This window comes from Poecilia reticulata, chromosome 15 (genome assembly GCF_904066995.2).
Source record: "Poecilia reticulata chromosome 15, P_reticulata-male-v2, whole genome shotgun sequence".
In the NCBI taxonomy this organism is placed as follows: Eukaryota; Metazoa; Chordata; class Actinopteri; order Cyprinodontiformes; family Poeciliidae; genus Poecilia; species Poecilia reticulata.
In genome coordinates, this window is record NC_088844.1 from 2,438,319 (window position 1) to 2,459,074 (window position 20,756).

Sequence of the window (20,756 nt, forward strand, 5' to 3'; positions counted from 1 at the left end):
TGATTGGGATCTTGGATTATATGCCTTGCCCATCAGCATACCAACTCACAATGGAATCAAACCCAAAATTTTTGGAGCATAAGACCACTACTCCACCCACTGAACCTTGTTCAATCAAGGTCAATGCATTGATGGTCTTCAAGGGTCCTGTTGGCAAAACATTGCAACCCTTGGATGACATGATCAGCAACACCTCACACCTCTTTGAGAGTGATTGGTAATGTCTTACCATCCTTTGAAGGTCCAATCTGTATTGCCTCTCTAGTCTTCCAGAATGTGATGTGCAAAGACTTGGCAGCTTTTAAGAGTCTGATAAGGGAATTCTTGTCAGTCTTTAGGGTGTAGTTGGCAGCGCCTCGTTTGTTGAGTCGCCATCTACTCCTTGTCATATCATGTTGAGCTGAGTCCAGACACATTTTGTGTGTGTGTGTCTTTTCTACTGCTGCAGAGAGAGACTTGTAGGTGCTGCTTCACCTGTTGCTGCTCATTTTAGCTCATCAGGAGGCAATATTTAAGGAGCGGCAGGACTAGAGAGGAATTGCCAGATATTTTGGTAATCATCCTCTTCTTAACTTATTGGCTTCTACTTGTTACTTATCCCTTGTCTTTTTCTCTCTGAGCCCCACTTCTGCTCTCAAAGCCTCCTTGTTTTATCACCTCATGGATTTCTGGAAGACTTCACACCAACACACTTACATACTTGACTGCAGATTCTCCTGGGTCTTACACAGCTGCTCACTCCGCTTCCTGGAAGCCACTTCTCTACCTGTCTGCCCTCCATCACTGACACCCCCGCCACAGGACTTATCGAGAAACAACTTAAAAAGGAAGAATGCCAACCCCATCATGCCCTCTGCTAACCTCAGCCACAAAGTACCGACTCTTCAACGATCTATCATCACACCAAGTAAGACTAAAAAACAATAACAGAAAGATTCTCTTCTTCTGCACATTTCCATCCTCACACCAGAACCAGACCAATCTTTCCATCTTTCCCTCGCCACCTGCACAGTGAACCTCATGTGGATCAAGAAGTAAAAACAAATTATTATTTTTATTATTATTTCTGTCAGCAATAAACTCTTTTATTTGATTCAGTGGTCTGTAGTTTCCAGCACTAGTCTCATATCAAAAGGATGCAGTCGGCAGCTTTTCTGAAACATGATTATCATCTAATCTCAACCAGATATTATTTTCCTTTGATCTCTAATGGTGACACTTTTCATACTTTATGCAGAAATTCTGGAAATGTAACATGATTTTTGTTGTGCTTTATAACAGTTTTGGACTAGATAAAATTTTAGTTATTTGGAGGGTCTGCAATTAATCACATTTTATTTTGAAACTACATTTCAATCTGTAGAGACTCAAACAGAGAGAGAAACAACAGTTAGACAATTTTATTGGACCGAGAATTTGGCGTTCAGACACCGGCGGAAGACATGCGTGCTGAGAATCGCAGCGAGCTTGAATGATCGGCTCGAACAAAGCTCAGGTAGGTCTTCCCCCGGACCCAGTCACTGGTGGTGGAGCGGAGCTTGGAGAGAGGAGTCTTGAGGGAACCTGGAGGCGTCCGGGAGTCTGGTGGTGGAAACGGGGAGGAGGTGGGTTAAAGCACAACTGAAGCGGGTGGATCTGTGGTTGCTTCACCTTTTGAAGGAGCTCTTCCCAGGTGATTGGATTGAGGTGGAGTGGCAGTGCGTCCTGGTTGGCTGGGGTGAAGGAGTGATGATATGTGATGCCGGAAGAGTCTTACAGGTTGAATTTACGCCGAGGGCTTCATATTGACAAAATAACCAACATTTTGATTCAAAAATCTTTTTGCTGCTAAATTAATAAACATGTCCTCAACAACAAATATATTTATTGTTTTTATTCTGTTATTTAGGTTATTCAACCATCAGGTTGGTACAAAGTGCTGTTCTACCCGTCCAGTGTTTCAGGAACCTCTGATCATTCATGGAACTTTAGAAATATGAACTATAGATGCCGACATTAGCGTTGGGAACCGGTGTTGTAGTACTCGAGATCGGTCTTGGTCTCGAGACCATTTTGTGATGGTCTCGGTCTCGTCTCAGTCTCGGGCACTGAGGACTCTGTATTTTATTTCAAGACCAGTCGAGACCGCAACTGTGAAAATATCACTAAACATGCAGCATACTACCCAGATAGCACACGATGTTAAATCAAAAATAGTTAGAATCGTTGATTTTTGGTTGAAGTCAACAAATGACGGTGGATCAACCATCAAACAACCATCCAATCAAACCGTTGAAACTGTGTCATTGAATCAATGTTGTTTTGTGGTTGAAATCTGATGACTGGAAGGCCGAGGGCTGATTAATGGTTGATTTTTGGTTGAAGTCGACAACTGACGGTGGATCAACTATAAAACCTACTCTAAAAAGAAGATAGTTGAAACAACTTGTCCACGGTGGCTTTTCTGGCTTACCAGAAAATCTGTCCCTGGTTAGCTTGACTCATACAAATGTATCGAACTTAATTATTTCAAGTAAAGTCAAAGTGAAAAGTTCCTTTAGGTTAAGATTTGTAAGTTTTGAGTTAAATAAACACACAAAAGTAAGTTGTCATAGCAAAAGCAAAAGAATTAAGTGAAATTAATGTAAATAAGTCCATAAAATTAACTGCAGCTAGCCAATTAACTAACGTTGAAACTGTGTCATTGAATCAATGTTGATTTATTGTCGTTATCCATTGATTGAAATGCCAACATTGAATCCAGTGTGTTTCAGCACTGGTCCTCCAAGCCCTGCAAGTTTTAGGCATTTCCCTAATTCGGCACACATGATTTTAATTGATGTCTGATTAACGGGGTTTTGCTGAAATTAAAACACGCAGGTCAGTTTGCCTTGAGGACAAGGTTTGGGGAAGAACTCATGATCTAAATGTTCAATCAACGGAAGCTGTTTTTCACACCCCTTTCCCCCACCACCCACCCCTCACCTGGGCCCATCTACCCCTCAATCTCCTCCCCCTTTCCACTCTCCTCCCCTCCTCGGGTTCCGAGTGAAACAATTTTAATTTTAGGTCAGGGTTTTAAATTTTCAAATTTTATTTTGTCAAAGATATTTTTAGCTCTAGTGGCCTTTATTTGATAGTTATTTGACAAGAAAGGGGGTAATGAGAAAAGGGGGAAGACATGCAGCAAGGGTTGCCAAGGCCGGGAATCGAACCTGCGACGGCTGCATCGGGGACTGGGGCAGGGGTGGGCAACTCCAGGCCTAGAGGGCTGGTCTCCTGCAACTTTTAGATGTGTCTCTACTTCAACACACCTGAGTCAAATAATAAGGTTGTTAGCAGGACTCTGGAGAACCTGCCTGAACAGAGGAGGTGATTCAGCTATTGGATCCAGGTGTGTTCTACCAGGGAGACATGTAAGAGTTGCAGGACACGGGCCCTCGAGGACCAGGATAGCCCACCCCTGGACTAAGGCCTCCATGTGTGCAATCTGTGCAGTTTGTTGCACCCCTCATCACCTTCTCAACTCGCCCCACCCACTTGCTCCTCCCAGCCTTCCCCTCTTTACCCCTCTCATCCCTTCTTCCCTCCCCCCATCCAATCATTCTGTGCTATCTGGGTATCCAGTTCCACACAGCTACAAATAGCTGTGTGGTTGAACACATCGTTCAACCACACAGCTATTTGTAGGGGGGGGCAGAAAATGTTTGGAAACCACTGGGGGGGGCGCAGGACAAAAAGTTTGGGAACCACTGGCATGTATCTACTTCTTGCTTGCTGCTCCTTGGTCAGTGTTCATAGTTGAGCGTCAGGCCATTGCCTCAATTACTATGTTTAATGGTGCAGACGGTTTCTGACATGAGCAACATGGGTAAACAGCCAGGGCGTTATCTTTTTAGGGATGGCATGAGACCACCGCGGATCGTAACACAGAGATGGAAGCAAAGCAGAACAAAGAGTTTGTTAAATTTAACATTGGTTAAATTTATTATTTAATATCTATGTGTTTTTATGGGAATATGGATCTTTCAGATCAATTTGTGAAGTAATTTTGATCATATTTCACATTTTATCATATCATGTAGAGCACGGCGCTGGTCTTGGTCTTGACTCGGTCTCGACTTCCCTCAGCCTTCCCTTGGTCTCGGACCCTAAAAGTCTTGGTCTTGTCTTGGTCTCGGGTTAGGTGATCTTGACCACAACACTGTTGGGGACGTCTGTGCTGCTGCTACATGCTTAGCATTCAGATGCTATTTTCAGCTAACTCCTTCTAGCACATAGAATCAGTCTATAAGTCTCCATCAGATCAGTTTACAGGCAGAATTAACCCCAGTGGCCCTTGAGAAGCTGTTTGTCCTCCATCACTGCTGAAATACGCAAACGCAAAGGTTCCATTATAGACTTTTATTTGTAAAAAAATAAATAAATAAATATGTTTAAAAAAATGTAACATGTTAAACTCTGCTCTTAATTAATCAAAATGAATGTTATAAATAATGCCTCAAAGTCCCAGTCTTAATTTATAACTGATTACAGTCAGTTGCAGTAGACCTCTGTGCCCTTCATGCACTACCGCTCCTGTTCTAGTATTTTGCCAGATATTTGATTCAACCCCAGGTGAACTCTTGTGGGATAGTCAGTAAACAGGTATTAAAGACTGTTCTTAGCCACTATCAAAACTCCAAGTAAGCAAATATTTGAAGTAAGAGTGTTTTCCTCCTGAATCGTAACACTCTCCAAAAGTTAATGCCACGGCAGACTAAAGCTGTTCTGACAGCCACGCTTCCAAGACCTTTTATGTGGGGTTTTCCATAAATTTTTCCACCTGTCTGTATTTGTAGGAGATATTCAGTTAAGCTTTACCACAATTTTATCCTCTGGCTGTTTGACTTCATTTTCCTGAATCCACGCACAGCTTTATGGCCCCAACTGGAGTTTTGCTATTTCAGCTCCCCTCATTCACATAAAAAAAGTGTCAACCATCTGTATACTGTCTGTCAATGCATGTGTGTGAAAGACACTGATGGCAGCAATAGAGGTTAGAGCATCAGGCCAAAGAGATAAGAGCTACAGCTTGATCCTCCAAAAACACTCTGCTGGCAGAACATCCAAACCCGTCAGACTTCATCTGAACTGCAGCCAAATCAGTGTCACAGTCCAGATGATTATTTGTGTGCCTTGGTTTAATCTCGTGAGCAAACATTGCTTTCTTTAGTTCCTCACGGACGCCTACTGGTCTCCTCCTGAATGCTCAGCGGATTGGATGGATTGGTCGCAGAGAAAGAGAAGCAGAGAAAGAGCTTGATGCTCTTTCTCTGCATCAAGCAGATGCAATCTGGGGTGGTTTCGTTTTAAAAAGCAGGATTCTTGAGTGTGACAGCAGAGCTAATCCCTGGTGGAAATGCAAGGCCTCTGGGTGAGAGATCTCTGCCAAGCTGCATGTTTGTTTGTTTCAAGACGAGACTGCTCATGTGTTCTCCATGTTCTTGTTTTCCAGAGCTGGAATTTTCTCTTTGTCAACATCATTTCAATGATGCTCATCAGGCAGTCGCCTTTTTTAAAACCTTTAATCATGAATAAACTGAGACAGATTTTTATTGGCGCAATACAAATGTTTTATGTCTTATCTTATGCTTAAATCCAAAGTTATTCACACCCCTGAGAGATGTTTCCCCAAAATCCATCCATCCACCCATCCTGCAAAAACATTAAGCTACCAAATATTTCTAGTGAAAATACTTTACTTTTGTCTTGAACTAATAAGACAAAAGTAACTGATAAGTCACTTTTCAGCAAAGATATAGGAGCTTGTTCTAAGTCAATCATTTCTTAATATTGATGAAAAAGTATTTGTTCTATTGATAGATTATGTCACTTGTAACATGAAAAAAATTCTTGTTATTGGTGAAGGAATTTCCAAGTGGAACTAGAACATTTTTAATCAATATTAAGGAATTATTGACTTAAAACAAGCTCCTATACCTTTGCTAAAAATTTGCCTGTAACTTAGTTCTGTCTTATTTGAAGTTTACAAAGATATATATTAGAGATGTGCCGGTCAGGTTTTTTCCTGCCGATACCGATCACCCATGAGGGTCAATCACCGATACCGATCACATAATTATTATTATTATTTTTTATCATAAACACTACCGGTTACATTATGTGGAAAAAGGAACCATGAATTCACCTTAATTTAGACAAAAACTTGTTTTTAATAACTTTTTCCAAGAAGAAAACTAAACAAAACAGGCATTCTGCAAATTGTACTGCTATCAGTAATACTATCTTTAACAGACTGATAACATATGAAGGCTCTGAAGAGGATAAATAATACAAAGAGCCAAAATAAAACCTCTCAACATTGCCAAAAAAATTCAAGTATAAAACTTAACATTCAAAGGCAAATACAGGTTCCATTACAATAAACAATCCTGAGTTACTGAATGAAAACTTCCTGTTAGCATGGCGGCTAGCTGATTACTGCTAGTTCTGAGTGGCTGTTTCTGACTGAGCAGAGTAATTATGCAGAGCAGGGAGGAGATTGATTATTTTTTAAAGATTATCTGTCTCATGTTAGGACAGCGAAAGTTTTAATACGTATGTAAAATGTATTTTTTTAAGTTAGATGCTGCAGCTTTAAGCAGAAGTTCGGTGTGAGAGTCACTACCAGGTGGAGCAGAAGCGGCGCTCCGTCTGAGAAATATTACTACCTGTAGCGTAGCAGCGGTTCAACAGTGAGAGCAGAACCACATCCCAGCTCGAAGACTTAAATCATTTTGCGGGTTATTTGTTTAGCTTTCTGACCGTCATGCTAATCCGGGTGAGTGTTTGTAGCTGTGCTCTGCTTTACCTGCTATCTGATCCTCCTTATGTCTTTTTTTTACTGCAGTGAGCCTCAATATAGCCAAACTCCGTCAAGTATGGCATTGTTTTTATGTCGTATTAGCAGTGGTGGGAAGTAACGAAGTACAAGTACTTCGTTACTGTACTTAAGTACAGTTTTCGTGTATCTGTACTTTACTTAAGTAGATTTAATAATGGGAACTTTCTACTTTTACTCCACTACATTTTACAGTAAGTATCTGTACTTTTTACTTCACTACATTTCTACAAAAGTGTCGCGTTACTCGTTACATCCAAGTCGCGTTGCTCTTTTCTTCCGTTAAAATGTGAAGTTCAGGGATTTAAGGTGGCGCCGTAAAATCCGGGCAATAACGTGACTTAGTGTCTGTTGTCACCCATCGCCTCCACCTTTACTCGCACTCGGAGCTCCAGACATGCGCAGTGGTTTCCTCTGAGCGGGAGGAGATGTTTGTCTATAATATAATAGCTGCATAAATTGATATGGCGACATGTAAAATCAGCAGCGCTTCGCTTTCACAGACGGTGGGGACTTCGTCCAACTTTTAGCGTCACTTGGAAGGAAAGCTTAAAGAAAGGTAAGATCTGTGCTAGCAAAGCTAGCTGTACTGAGACACATGTTGCATCTGATGAAAAAAGTTGTCACTCATGCGCTGAATTATTGTGTGGAGGTGTTGACTGAGGTGTCGCATTTATGGGACAACGCTGTGACCAAAGTCTGCAAGACTCACTGAGAGCCGTTCATATATATATATATATATATATATATATATATATATATATATATATATATATATATATATATATATATATATATAGACATTCATTTAATCGCTGAATAAGTAAAAGTTGAACGTATGAACACAGAACATGCTCATTGATTGATTTCGTCTCCTGTCATGGTGGCAAACATCGCAGTGGGAGGGAGGGTGAGAACAGTCACGATGCTCCTTCTGCTTAGTTACTTGTTGCACCGTTGGACAGTGTTCATAGTTGAACGTTATTTACCGTTAATTGCGATGTTTCAGTTGTGGTTTCTGACATGGGCAATATGGGCAACCGCCCAGGGCGTTATTTTTCTAGGAATAGCAGGAGACCTCTGCGGATTGTAGCACAGCGATGAAAGCAAAACAGAATGAAGTGAGTTTTAATTGATACTGGTTAAATATATTTCAGCTCTAAGTATTTAATATCTAGGTGTTTTTATGGGAATGTGGATCTTTCAGATCAATCTGAAAAACAATTTTGATAGGTAAACTTAATGTTATTGTGTCATTTAGCGCGGGGCGCTGGTCTTGGTCTTGGGTTCGGTGGTCTTGACTACAACTCTGCTACATGGCTCCTTGGTTGCATGTCCTCCACCCTGCCACACCTTCTTTACATCCCCTTTCAGTTAGATTTCTTTCTAAATGAATGTGACTAATGAAGTTCATGCTATGTTAGGACAGGAGACAAAATGTTTCCATCCCTGAAATTATGATTCATAGAATCACATATCTAAGTCTAAACTGTTACAGAGAATAAACAAAATAAAAACATGTTTAATCTGTGGTAGTGTTAATTAAAATGGCACATTTCTGATGTATTAAAATTAAATACGATCGGCACACTTAATGATATTAGCGATTAGGTAATGCGTTCAGCGAGTACTTTTACTTTTAATACTTAAGTATTTTTAAAAGCCAGGACTTTTTTACTTTTACTTAAGTAAAATGTTAATGTGGTACTTTGACTTTTACTTAAGTACATTTTTGACTGTGTATTTGTACTTTTACTTAAGTAAATTTTTTGAGTACTTTCTCCACCACTGCGTATTAGCTTCTTGTGTTGATGCATTTTGACCTGCTTCAATTTTCCGCCTCAACACGCAAACTTCCCCAATCACTTAGTGCGTTATAGTTCCACATCGCTTAGGATTTGTTGCTGCGCGTTTGCGCAGAGTGAAGGAAAGAGGAGACCAGCTGCACAGGCAGGCTGCGAAATGAGATGCAGGTGATCGGTATTGGCAACAAGAGCCAATCGCCGATCACCGATCATGCAATTTTTCACGAAAATCGGCCGATTATGATCGGTGACTGATCGATCGGCACACCTCTAATATTTATATTAGAAACCAGATTAAAAACTACTTCAGTTTTTGTGTTTTTGGAGTGAATTATCGTTGCATTATTGTTGGAGTCCTGGTGTGTGTGTCCAGCTATCATTGGGATAGAGTTGTTTTATTAAAATAAACATGAATAAATAAAGATAAAAATATATTTAAATTGCCATTCCAGCCATCAAAACATCACAATAGTCTTAAGATGTCCAGTTTTTTGCATTTTTCCACTGGTATTTTAATGTATCCCTTTTAATGAGACCATGGTACATTATTGTAATCAACTGAGAAAAAAAGTTTTCATTCTTACAACAGGATGCAGCGCCACAGTGGTGGTGGTGCTGTACTACTGCCACAGAAAGACATAAAAAACACAGAATGGAGCCATGTTTGTGTTGTAAAGGCGCTTTCGCACTGCACGGAACGGTACGGTACGGAACGGTTCCAAGCGTGTTTGCATTACAACTTGTGACCGGTTCCACCCGGCCCCCAAGAGCTGTGGTTCCAATCGGGCCGGCCAAGCGGTTCTGCTTAGAACCAGCAGCTGATTGGCCCCTGGTTGTTATGGAGTCAGACGTTGATTTTCCGTTGTCAGCTGGCTCTCACTAAACTGTATTTTATTTTGTAAAGAGTGCTCTTTTCAATATTTGTATTATTAGTTTTAATTAGCAATGGATTCGTCTCAATATAGTGCAATCACCTGGTCTAATGATGAGGGGGTTTTTTTCCTCCGCTTACTCGCTGATGAACGAGTACAGCCGGCCGCTACATTGAAACCATGGTTTAGTTTCAATGATGACGTCCGGTACCGCTTCGATGGCGCCCTCAGTGTATAAGCAAACACAACAGGGCTGGAACCGTTCCGTTCCGTTCCCTGCAGTGCGAAAACGCCTTTAGAGAGAGAGATGGCTTTTCAATGTCATTGTTTTAAAAAGTTGCATTATTACACTGAAACATGAACCTGGGGTTTTGAAATGTCTATTTTTGAAAAAAGTAATGAAAAAGTTCTCTCTTTCACTGTGGCGTTTAGCGGTTATAATTTTGGCAACACTCAGTTCACCCTTGTCCCTAGTGGGGCCAAAAGAGGTGCTGGTGCCCATCTCCAACACTCAGTTCAGTAAAATTCAGTTTGATGTTTGGTGACGTATATATATATATATATATATATATATATATATATATATATATATATATATATCTTGCAGCAAGAAGGTTCTGGGTTTGATTCCCGGCCCTGGTCTTTCTGCATGGAGTTTGCATGTTCTCCCTGTGCGTGCGTGGGTTTTCTCCGGGTACTCCGGTTTCCTCCCACAGTCCAAAAACATGACTGTTAGGTTAATTGGCCTCTCCAAATTGCCCCTAGGTGTGAGTGTGTGCATGGTTGTGTGTCTCTGTGTTGCCCTGCGACAGACTGGTGACCTGTCCAGGGTGTACCCCGCCTCTCACCCGAAACGTTGGCTGGAGATGGGCACCAGCACCCCTCCTGACCCCACTGAGGGAAAAAGGGTGCAAGAAAATGGATGGATGAATGGATATATATATATATATATATATATATATATATATATATATATATATATATATATATATATATTTTTTTTTATAACAGCAATTATTTTAATGCCCTATCACTGAAACCAATGTGTTTTTGCTTGAGGTTGTCATACTGTCAGAATCTCATACCATCTGTAGCTAATTGCACTGTTCCCCATAATGTAGTAGGCACAGCTGCAAACATTTTTGGATCACATCCACGTATTTTCACAGTCAGGTTGAAGCAGCAGCAGGCTGAGCTGGACGGACCAGATGTTCTCCCCCAACCACATCCTGTGGTTCTGCCTGCAGCTCTGCAGATGTTTCCAGCTCAGATGGAATATGGGATTCTTCCAGCTTGTTCTGGATCTATAAATGGTATCTTCCTACTTAGAAGTGCCTGGAAAGCCATCAGAGAAAATCACATGTCTGGTCTGTCATTTGGCTCTCTTCAGAGCAAAGCAGCCTCTGCATCCCGTCCCAACATCTTAGAAGATCGCCAAAGCCTCCACAGTCACTTCTCAAGTGTGTCTGAATGAGTGCTGTCGAGAGCAAATTTTATTAAACAATTGAATCGCAAATTGACTTAAAATGTGTTTATATACAAAAGCCCAGTCATACACACACACACAGAAACACACAGGTGTTTGGATTCAGGTGTTTACAGAAACACTTTATTTTGGGCTGTGGTTGCTAATTAATACATCTGTCGAAAAAAAAAACAACACTATTTTGCAGTTGCTGTGTTTCCATTACATAAATTTTAATAAAACAATAAGTTTAAATTAAATTATTAGCTACTGGGTGGAAAGCGGGGTTCATATCAAACTGTTTTGTATACGGCAGCAAAGTGATAAGGCAGAGAGATAGCACCATCTGTCACAAAACTGAGTCTGATTTTTAAAGAGCTTTTGACAGGAGAGATTAGGGGCCTCATGCATAAAAGACTGCGCAGTTTTGACATTAAAACTTGGAGTACGGAAAAATTTTGAAAAGTGCGGCGCACAAATAAAATCAGATGTATAAAGCCGTGCGCATGCACGTGGCCACGCACCTTTCCTTTATAAATCCTAATTTGCGGGAAATAGAGCACAGCTGCTGGTCCGCCATGTTGCCACCCATAAATACATATTAGTATATATACCTGGAAGTCTGCCACCACATGAAGCAATGACCATAGCAACGTCCTTGTTTGTAGCAGTATAAGTTTTTATTATAATAATAATTATATATTGTATTTAAAAGGTGCTTTGAGGACACATAATATCACCTCACAAAAATAAAAATACATTTTAAAGAAAAAAAAATCCAAGTTAAAAAAATAAAAAATAATGAGATCGTGCAAAAGCCTCTTAGAACAGCAGCGCGTTCAGCAGGTAGTTAAAGACAGTCAGAGTCAGAGGGTCATTTGAGTGGGAATGTGGACGTTTATTCTAAATAGTAGAATCATGTGTGTAAGTTGTATATTTACAGAATAAAGAATGTGAAGGCGCATTCACAAAGCGGGCGTCTCGACTGAAGGATGGCTGCAGCTGGACCGGTACCGGCACGCCTTCTTTAAGTTTTGCTCAGAGATCCAGAATGATCAGTCTGAGCAATCTCAACACTATTAAACCATCATCAACATTTCCCAGCAGATCAATATGATCTCTGAACAAACGCTTCCTCTGAATCCTTTCATTGGCGATGTTCTCCATCAGAGCCAAAGGGCTCCACAATTACGTGGCTCACCTTTATGCAGCTACTTACATACGTGTGACTGCATACGCACCTTGATCACCTTAAAAATAATCAAACCTGTTGATTATTTTTAATCAGCAGGTTTGAGTTAATCTGCTGATCCAACCCTGTTTTCTTCTTTTAGTGAGAATGAAATTACCCCGCAGATGCAATTCATGCGCTTCGGCTAACGGACCAATTTGTTACATCTTTATGAGACAAAAACTGAGGAAAGTATTACATTCTAGTGAGGTTTTCACATACTTTTATTTTTATTTTCTTTATTTTGTGTGCGTGTTAGCTTATTGCCTGAGGATAAATGCGGTTCAGTTTCATCGTTTATGTTTAAGCAATAAAATATTAAAATCATGAAAAACATCGGTTTGATGCTTCTTGGTCTAAATAACACAGAATTTAGTCAGACTTTTGACGCTTTATAGTTTGATATTTCCACAGAAAAAGTTTGCGTGGCTGCCACACATTTTTGGCGAAAAAATGTGCGTATATTTACATTAACCTTGACGCAAAGTTAATTTTTATAAATGCCGACTTTTGCGTAAAATATGGGACCGCACTTTTTTTGCGCGCACACAGGCTTTATGCATGAGGTCCTAGAACAGTTGTTTAAATAAGAACTTCCAGAGAAGAAAAAATATTATGATGCTTGTGCATCAGATTTACCATCGTACTAGAAACACGCAAATACTAAGATGTTCCGCTCTCAACTTTTGCATGTAAGAAAAAAAGCGACTGTGTTTAACCTGGTAAAATCTATGTAATTAATTAATTGCAATTAGAACACTAGCCTCCCAGCCCTATTGCTTTTGAATGTGTTTGCAGCATTTATACAGCTTACAGCACATCATCGCATCTAGATCCGTTCTTTCTGTGTAGGAGTTGGAAATTGTAAAAGTGAAGGAAAAGTAGAGCTGTGAATGAGTCCACTGGGAGGCCAACACTGTGACTTCAGAAAATGATGGAGTCTCTGAAACAACAGAGACTTGCCTCACAGCAGGACGTGATCTGAACCATTTGAGACCCAGGGCTGAGGTAAGAAATCATGGTTCTGGATATTAAGTCAAATTTCATTGGAGCTGCAGCAGAGAGGCGAAGGAAAATAACTCGCATTGTGTGATGTCTAAACCCGGCTAAAATTTCCAAGTTGGGCTCATTATTAAAGAAGCGTAACCTTAGATAGGGAGATAAAAATTGACATAAATAATGAAGTTCAGGGATATGTTTGTGACTGGTGAATTAGAATCTTTTTAAAGACTTTTTAGGGAACATTTCTTGAAAGGTGAAGAACCAGAAAGCAAGTAATGATTAATGATTCATGTTATCCTTTGACCACCTGTTCCAGTGAGCCGTTTTTAGTGTTTAGATAGAAAAACATCCAGAGGGCAAGACTGAATTTTCACTGAAGGTATGCTTTACTCCCACAACAGCCCACTCCTAAAAACATGGCAGTTAGCAGCGGGGCAGAAGACCCTGAAAAATGATATTCTATATCTTTTCGGTTCAACAATTCAAACACCTTAGTTTTATAGACAAGCACAACAAAACCTGACAGCTTGTAAGCCTCCCATGAAGAGCTGTAGTTCAGTTCATCAAATTCCATCTCAGACATTTGCGATGTTGTATTGAAACCACACAGCCTTCCAGGGGTTGTGGACAATGTGTGGAGCTTTTGTGGTCAAAAGCTCCACATTGTGTTTTACCCCTGTTGTTTTGCTATGAAAAATTAATTGAATCTCCTTTAATAATACACTTTGGAAAAATATTCCTTCCCTGTGACTTTGAGTTTCCCATGCAAGACTGTAGCAGAATGACGTAGCTGTGAATCTATCAAAGTCTGCACAAAGAACGGATTTTAAAAATGATCAGCTGTGAATTTTATGCTGAAATTGTCATACAAGTTCATAAAGTTTCAAACTGTGAAGGAGACATTTCTAAAATATTCCCTGCCACTGCTGCCATTTTCAGGAAAAACGTTAACTTCTAATCATAAGATTTTGGAAGATAAGAAATTTTCCTTTCAACTTGACATTACCATTAAAAATCTCAACTAGCGTTTTGATTTCCTTTAAAGACACTTGCACTTGTGTTAATGTTTATGACCTAGTTTGTTACTTTTTAAAATGCTTTGACATAAAGTTCCTCGCCTTTTATTCACGTTTCCATCTACAGATGCAAGAGCAAATATGTAAATATGCAAAAGCACACTGCAAAAAGTAACATTTTCTTTACTTGAGATAATTTTTCTTAAAATAAGATAATATATCTTACTTGTATAAGTAAAATTGGCTTGTTTTAAGTAAAAATACACTAATTTTAAGATATTGTAGGTTTATCTTGGTAAGATATTTTTTCTTGTTTTAGAAAATCTTGACAAGATAAATTTTCTTGTTCTGTTGGCAGATAATTTTTCTTATTTTAAGAAAATTATACCCTATTTTTGTACTTTTTTTTCTTGTTTTTGAAAGGGGACTTTTTGCAGTGTATACCTAAATCTAGTTTATTTTTATTGTTGCATAGGATTAAAATATATATTTTGTCACAGCTTTACTCAAGGTTCTTATGCTAAGACAAAAATCCAAAAATTGATCCTGTGAATACTGGAACAAGAGATGTTATTGGCTTGCTGAAATGAAGACATAAGTTCAATTACTTTTAACATCTTTATTACGTTTAAGTTTCACATAAACACAATAAAACATGACTACTGGTCAGAATTTAAAGTCTGGATGGGCATCTGATTCTGAAACAATCCTGTAAAATGACAGAACAATGACGATCTGACACATCTGCTGCACTAAGAGTCAAGCAAACCAAATTGTCCAAAGCAAAAAAAAATCTTGGGATTAGATGTCAACAATAGGAGCTTCCTCCGCAATGAACTTCTTCCAATAAGCCATAGCCTTTTATATGTGGAAGTCTTGCCTCAGTTACGGACAGCGTTCTCAAGACGTCTGTCAGCAGCACAGAGAGGAGTGGCCACACACACGCATGCTGAAAGGTGTAGTAGCTGTGATGTCCTCCTTTCAGAAGATCAGGGCAGGCAGGCATGGTTCCAATGGCCAGTAGAAAGTTGGTTTCACGATCACCACAGAGCTGAAAAGTGGTCTTGTTTGAAGTTGTTGGGTCATCTGCTAATTGGAGCACAGACAGAAAAACAGTCACAAAACAAACCACGTTTTAGGGACTAATCAGTGTAATGATGAATCAGTATCATAAATTTCTTACCTCAAGAATGTGAAGGACGTCGTCACTTGCAATTCCCAAAGTTTCTTGTAGATGGTGCAATACGTGATTGGAGATGTGTCTGGCATAGGCTTCACCATGGCAACAGTTTGGTTTACTTGAAAAATAAAACAAGTCTTATTTTAGTTCATGTGCTCAATTACAATATTACATGAATTCAAGATGGCAAGAAAGTTATTTTAATTAAATCAAACTAGGACTACTTAAATTCATTAATCAAAAATAGTGTTTAAAATATCCTGGTAACAGTGTGGAATATCTAACCTAGGCTTTTAGACTCATTGCATTTAAGTTTTTAAATTACAGCACATCAAACACCCTCAGTTAGTGAAATACTAGGCGGAATTGCTCTTTAACTATTTCCCAGATCAGAAGCTACGAATGAGAAGCCACCTTAGCTGTGTTAAAAAACGGAAGCTACCAAGACTCGTGTCGATATTTTTAAGCTACAGCTATTGTGGTTAATAACTGTTCAAAGCTCATATTCACAAGAGCGGCTCTTTAACCACGGATGAAAATTGGCATATCACGACATGCTAACTAGCTTCACAGTTAGCTTATCTTAGAAAGACAGACAACTTTAAACTTACCTCTCAGTACAGCAGCTGTAGGGTCTATACACGTAAAAAAGTCCTCCATCTTCATTCATGTCCAACCGAGATTAGAGAATTTGCCAAAAGAAAATCTTATAAAAGTACAGTAGATAAAATCTTAGTTAGGCTGTTACAACTGAATTAACGGTTAATCAGGGCAGTTAAATGATCTCTGGCGTTGCCGTTAGTGATGTGCGGATTGATACTGAAATATCGATTCTTCCGATACCAGAACTTAATTCTTTAAAATCTATTGTCAGATCCAAGGATCAATACTTTCAACACTTTAGTAATTTGAGATAATGTAGATTAACAAGAGCAAGTTAGAAAGTAACTAAATTATTGAGATCTTGCCGAAATGAAACGTTGTTAATGGGAACTACTTTTTCTTCCGCCTGGTGAGTATGTAATGTGTAAGGACGTAATGCCCAAGCGCAGCGTGCTGCTGACGCTCACTCACTCAGAAATGAACATGTTGACAGATTATTAAAAAAGTGACATGGAGCCATTTCAGCTGTCATTTTATAGTAGTTTTAATAATTAAACAAGGATGTGTTTAGTAGGGTTATTACTTTACTAATTTTCTTTTTTTTAGTTTGCAACTCCATTTTCATATGTTTTGTATATTTCTGCTGAATTAAAATAGCTTATAGTAAACGAGATTGTTCTCAATGTACTTCTGAGTTTAAAATGAGTGCATCAGAGTACATTGTGTTCTTTTTATGAAGCCAAGATATGGATTACATTTATTTTTTATTTAATTAAGAAACAAATTAATTGTCTTTTGCACAAAGTATGGGATCTGTATTGCCAATACCAGCTTAAATTTTACTCGGTATTGGATCGGAAAGAAAATCTGTTGTATCGAACATTAATACTATCTCACTGACATTTTGGGCGCTTTCCCATGTGGATTGTATGATGTCATAAAAGGGGTTACAAACATGATGAATAAAATATTGTTCAAACTAATATTAGTAACTTATAAAGTAAGAATTTGAAATATAAACCAAAAGTTAAAATATTTATCATGACATTGAGCTAATCAATATTGTTGATTCTAATCTCATTGTGTGGAATACCAGCCATTTCAAATCACACATCAATAGAAATGTCATGACATGTCAGTAAGAGGTTGCATCAAGAAGATCAAATTAAGAAGGTCCTTAGCAGATGGAAACATGCCAAGAATTATCTTGATATATAAACTGATATTGTTTCTTAAATTGTTGTGTTAAATGTCAATCGTTTAAATATTACATTATAATTTCCTGTACACTCTGCCAACTTATACAAGAATATAAATTCATGGGGTTTTTTTAATTTTTCATTGACAATAACACACAGGATTCCATTTGGACATAGTCTGTTTTAATTATCTGAATACATTTAATTAAGTATGTGATTTCGCTTTCTGTGCTTGAAATAAGAAATTTTTACTTATATAAAATAAGTTCTAGACTTGAAGTTTGATTGGTAAATATTGATATTCTAGATTCTAGCACATATTTACTCATAATAAGTAATATTTTCTTAACATTAAGCTTTTATATCTTACTGAGATAATTAAGTACAAAAACACTTAAAATAAGAAAAATATTCTTACATAAATCCCTCTTGGTGAGAAAAATTATCTTGTCAGAAAGAAAACAAGAAAAATCTCCTTAATTTAAGATATTTAATCTTACTAAGATTTCAGTTTTTGCAGTGCATATATAGCCTTATATCTAAGAATAGAATACAACTGAAACTGAATGTTTACATACACTGTAAAAAATTACTTATTTTCCACCATAACATTACTGAGTACATTTTCCCTAATTAAGGTCAATTTCTTGTAAAATTATTTCTCTTTGATAAAAATGATTTCAGCATTTTTTCAGTGGTTTCTCAAAATGTTTTGCTGAAATTTTGAACCATATTTCTCCAGAAGGAGTTGGGGTCTCATGCATAAAATAGTGCGTAGTTTTCACACTAAAACTTGCCCTAGTAAAAAAAGTATACTTTAGTATATTAAATTTTAACATACTTTAGCATACTTTGATTGATGTACTTAAACTGTACTATGTTGGAACAACTTTTTTTGTGCTTAGTATATTTTAATAGCATTTAAATAGTATTAAATTACAATTTTTAGTATACTTAAACGTACTTTTTTGGAACAACTTCAAGTTGTACTTAGTATACTTTAAGAATACTTTTTTATGTACTATTTATATATTTTGAATGTACTAATTCTGTCATAGAATTATATTAAAAATATACTTTTAATATACTTTAAATATATTTTAAATATACTGCTAAATAACACTTAATTTTTAGTTTTGATTTATTGCTATTGCTAATAAAGTACAATTTTAATTGCTCATGAAAGTCTTTATCCCTACTTTTCTATTTTGTACATGACATGCATAACTACACTACAGTACTTACATTGTTTTAGGCTACAATTACATGGAAAGATTAATTACACAAGATGTTCAAGGTAATTCAAATATTTTGTTTTATTACCGACATTTTACAATTGTCCAATTTTACTCACAACTTTATGAACTTTACATAAATTATCAGTTTACACATCAAAAGTGAACACATGAACATGAAAATTTAAGTGCGACAAAAAAACATGAAAGTTATTACTTTAAAGAACAAAAATTAAAATTACATTGTGCTTTCAATATATTACCATTTTGGTAACACTTTATTTGATGGGGTGTGCATGAGACTGACATGACACTGTCATAAACATAACATAAAACCTTTCATCCAACTTTTAAAGCAAATTCTCATTAAAATTGTCATTATTTACTGAATGACACTTCATGACACTGTTGGTATGTTAATAACATGAGTGAGGATCAACGACAACATTCTCGTTCACTGCACCTTACAGAATCCTACAAAAACGAACAATAGAGCAATTAAACAGAGAAAGTATTTGTATTTTAAAGAGAACAGAAAAATGGCAAATAAAAAAATAAAACTTACGATTTTAAGACGTTGTGGACTCGCCATGTATGTAACATCAGAACTGATGATGATTGGGACCGGATGCCTGGGGTGGAAAAACATTTCTGGGTGTCTTCTTTGCCTGTTTATGTTAGAAGTAGAAAAAAAATAGTCAGCAATGTCATAGAATCAGTTGATGTTGGCATTAACTATGAAGCTATTTTAAGTGTGGACTTAAGGAGACAAACTACCTTAAAATCTTTCCATCCATGATCTGAACACACTGATCCTTGCAGGGTGGTGAGGGGGGCTGGTGGTGCCCATCTCCAGCAGCCATCAGATGAGAGGCAGGGTTCACCTTGGACAGGTCACCAGTCCATCACAGGGCCCTGAAAGTCAACAACAAATAAAATGTATGAAAGAGAAATGCTAGATTAACAAGAAGAGAAAAATTCTTTCCAGTTACCTTTAAATCAAATCATGTTTATTAAGCACTTAGTGTTGGTAACACAGCAGTTTTTGTTGTTGAAAATGTAGCATTGAAAAAACAAACTTACATCATGAAGACAATGTGGAGGTTCATCCTTAGAGCTGGTTGGTGATCTGGTGGAGTCAGAGCTTCTTCTGAGACAGAAAGTCTTTAGGTTTCCTAACACCTGATTTCTCTGGCTTCATATTTCATCTTCATTTGCTCAGACTGCAAACATATGTTGAAGATAAAATCATTGATGAACAAGTTAGAACAACAACCTCACAATATCAAAGTCTCTCTGTCTTATGGAGCTTAATTAAAACCAGGTTAGTTTATGAATTAAAGTATAAGTTGCAACAAACAGCCTCCATGCAGTTATAACATGAAGCTGAATGATTGCTATAGTAATAATCATACAAGTCACAATAAAATTGATAGAATAATTATTTAAGAAACCAACGTAAGTTCTATATCTTTACTGCACTGTTTATAGTTAAATGAAGATAATTAATAAGCAAACTTACCACCAGCTAGCAACACTTAGCAGCCTTCGTCCCCCCGGGCTCCTTTTGTGACACACATTTCATTTCCATCAGTTGTTGTCCCGTTGTGTTGTCGTCTAACTCGGACTATGACGTCACCAGCTTGAATTTACCAAAATTAGTAACTATTGTCAAGGCCTTCTCTACTTTTAAGGCAATATTATGCGAGTAAAAATGGCGAATTTGAACAGCGTCTGTTATCTTCCCTGCGTTCAAGTTTTCTTCCCTTTGTGGCGTTTTTTAAATAAATGAAAGTGTGCAATACCGCCACCATCTGGTCTGGAGTATGAACTGGAGCTAATGCAGTTGATTATAAGGTTTTACATCACACATCTGAACATTTATTGGGTACTTTCTTAAAAATTACATCGTGATTATCCTTTTTTTATTGTATGCAATTTTAATAAATAGTAAAAGATTATTAAGGCACTTAAAAATTCATTCATATTCATTAATATTTTGTTCACTTAAAGTATACTTTTATTTAATATATTAAAAGTGTATCTTGGTACAATTACCAAAATACAGTACTTTAACCTTTACTTTTACTTTAAGTGTGTACTTTAAACACACTTAAAGTGCAAATTCTGAGGGGAAAAAAATCTGAATTCAGAGAATAAAGTAAAAACTGAGAAAAAGTCAAAACTCTGAGATTAAAGTCAGAATTCTGAGTCAGACAGCATTTAGTTTTTTTATCAGATTTAAGGACAGATGATAATTATAGATGTCCATCCATCCATCCATTT

At 37.6% G+C, this 20,756-nt stretch overlaps 2 long non-coding RNA genes across 3 annotated transcripts; both read right to left on the bottom strand.

Annotated features, from left to right (window-relative positions):
• Window positions 1-14,857: 14,857 nt before the first annotated feature.
• On the bottom strand, window positions 14,858-17,345 carry LOC145555157 (uncharacterized). Of its 2 annotated transcripts, XR_014091252.1 has the most exons (3): window positions 16,045-17,307; window positions 15,437-15,551; window positions 14,858-15,342 (listed from the first exon to the last, which is right to left on the bottom strand). It is a non-coding gene; the product is annotated as an uncharacterized LOC145555157 (long non-coding RNA). The 2 variants fall into 2 exon arrangements; XR_014091251.1 differs by having other exon boundaries at window positions 14,858-15,551; window positions 16,045-17,345.
• Window positions 17,346-18,563: 1,218 nt separating this feature from the next.
• Window positions 18,564-20,441, bottom strand: LOC145555158 (uncharacterized). The gene is made up of 4 exons (XR_014091253.1): window positions 19,554-20,441; window positions 19,248-19,385; window positions 19,036-19,138; window positions 18,564-18,944 (listed from the first exon to the last, which is right to left on the bottom strand). It is a non-coding gene; the product is annotated as an uncharacterized LOC145555158 (long non-coding RNA).
• Window positions 20,442-20,756: the final 315 nt, after the last annotated feature.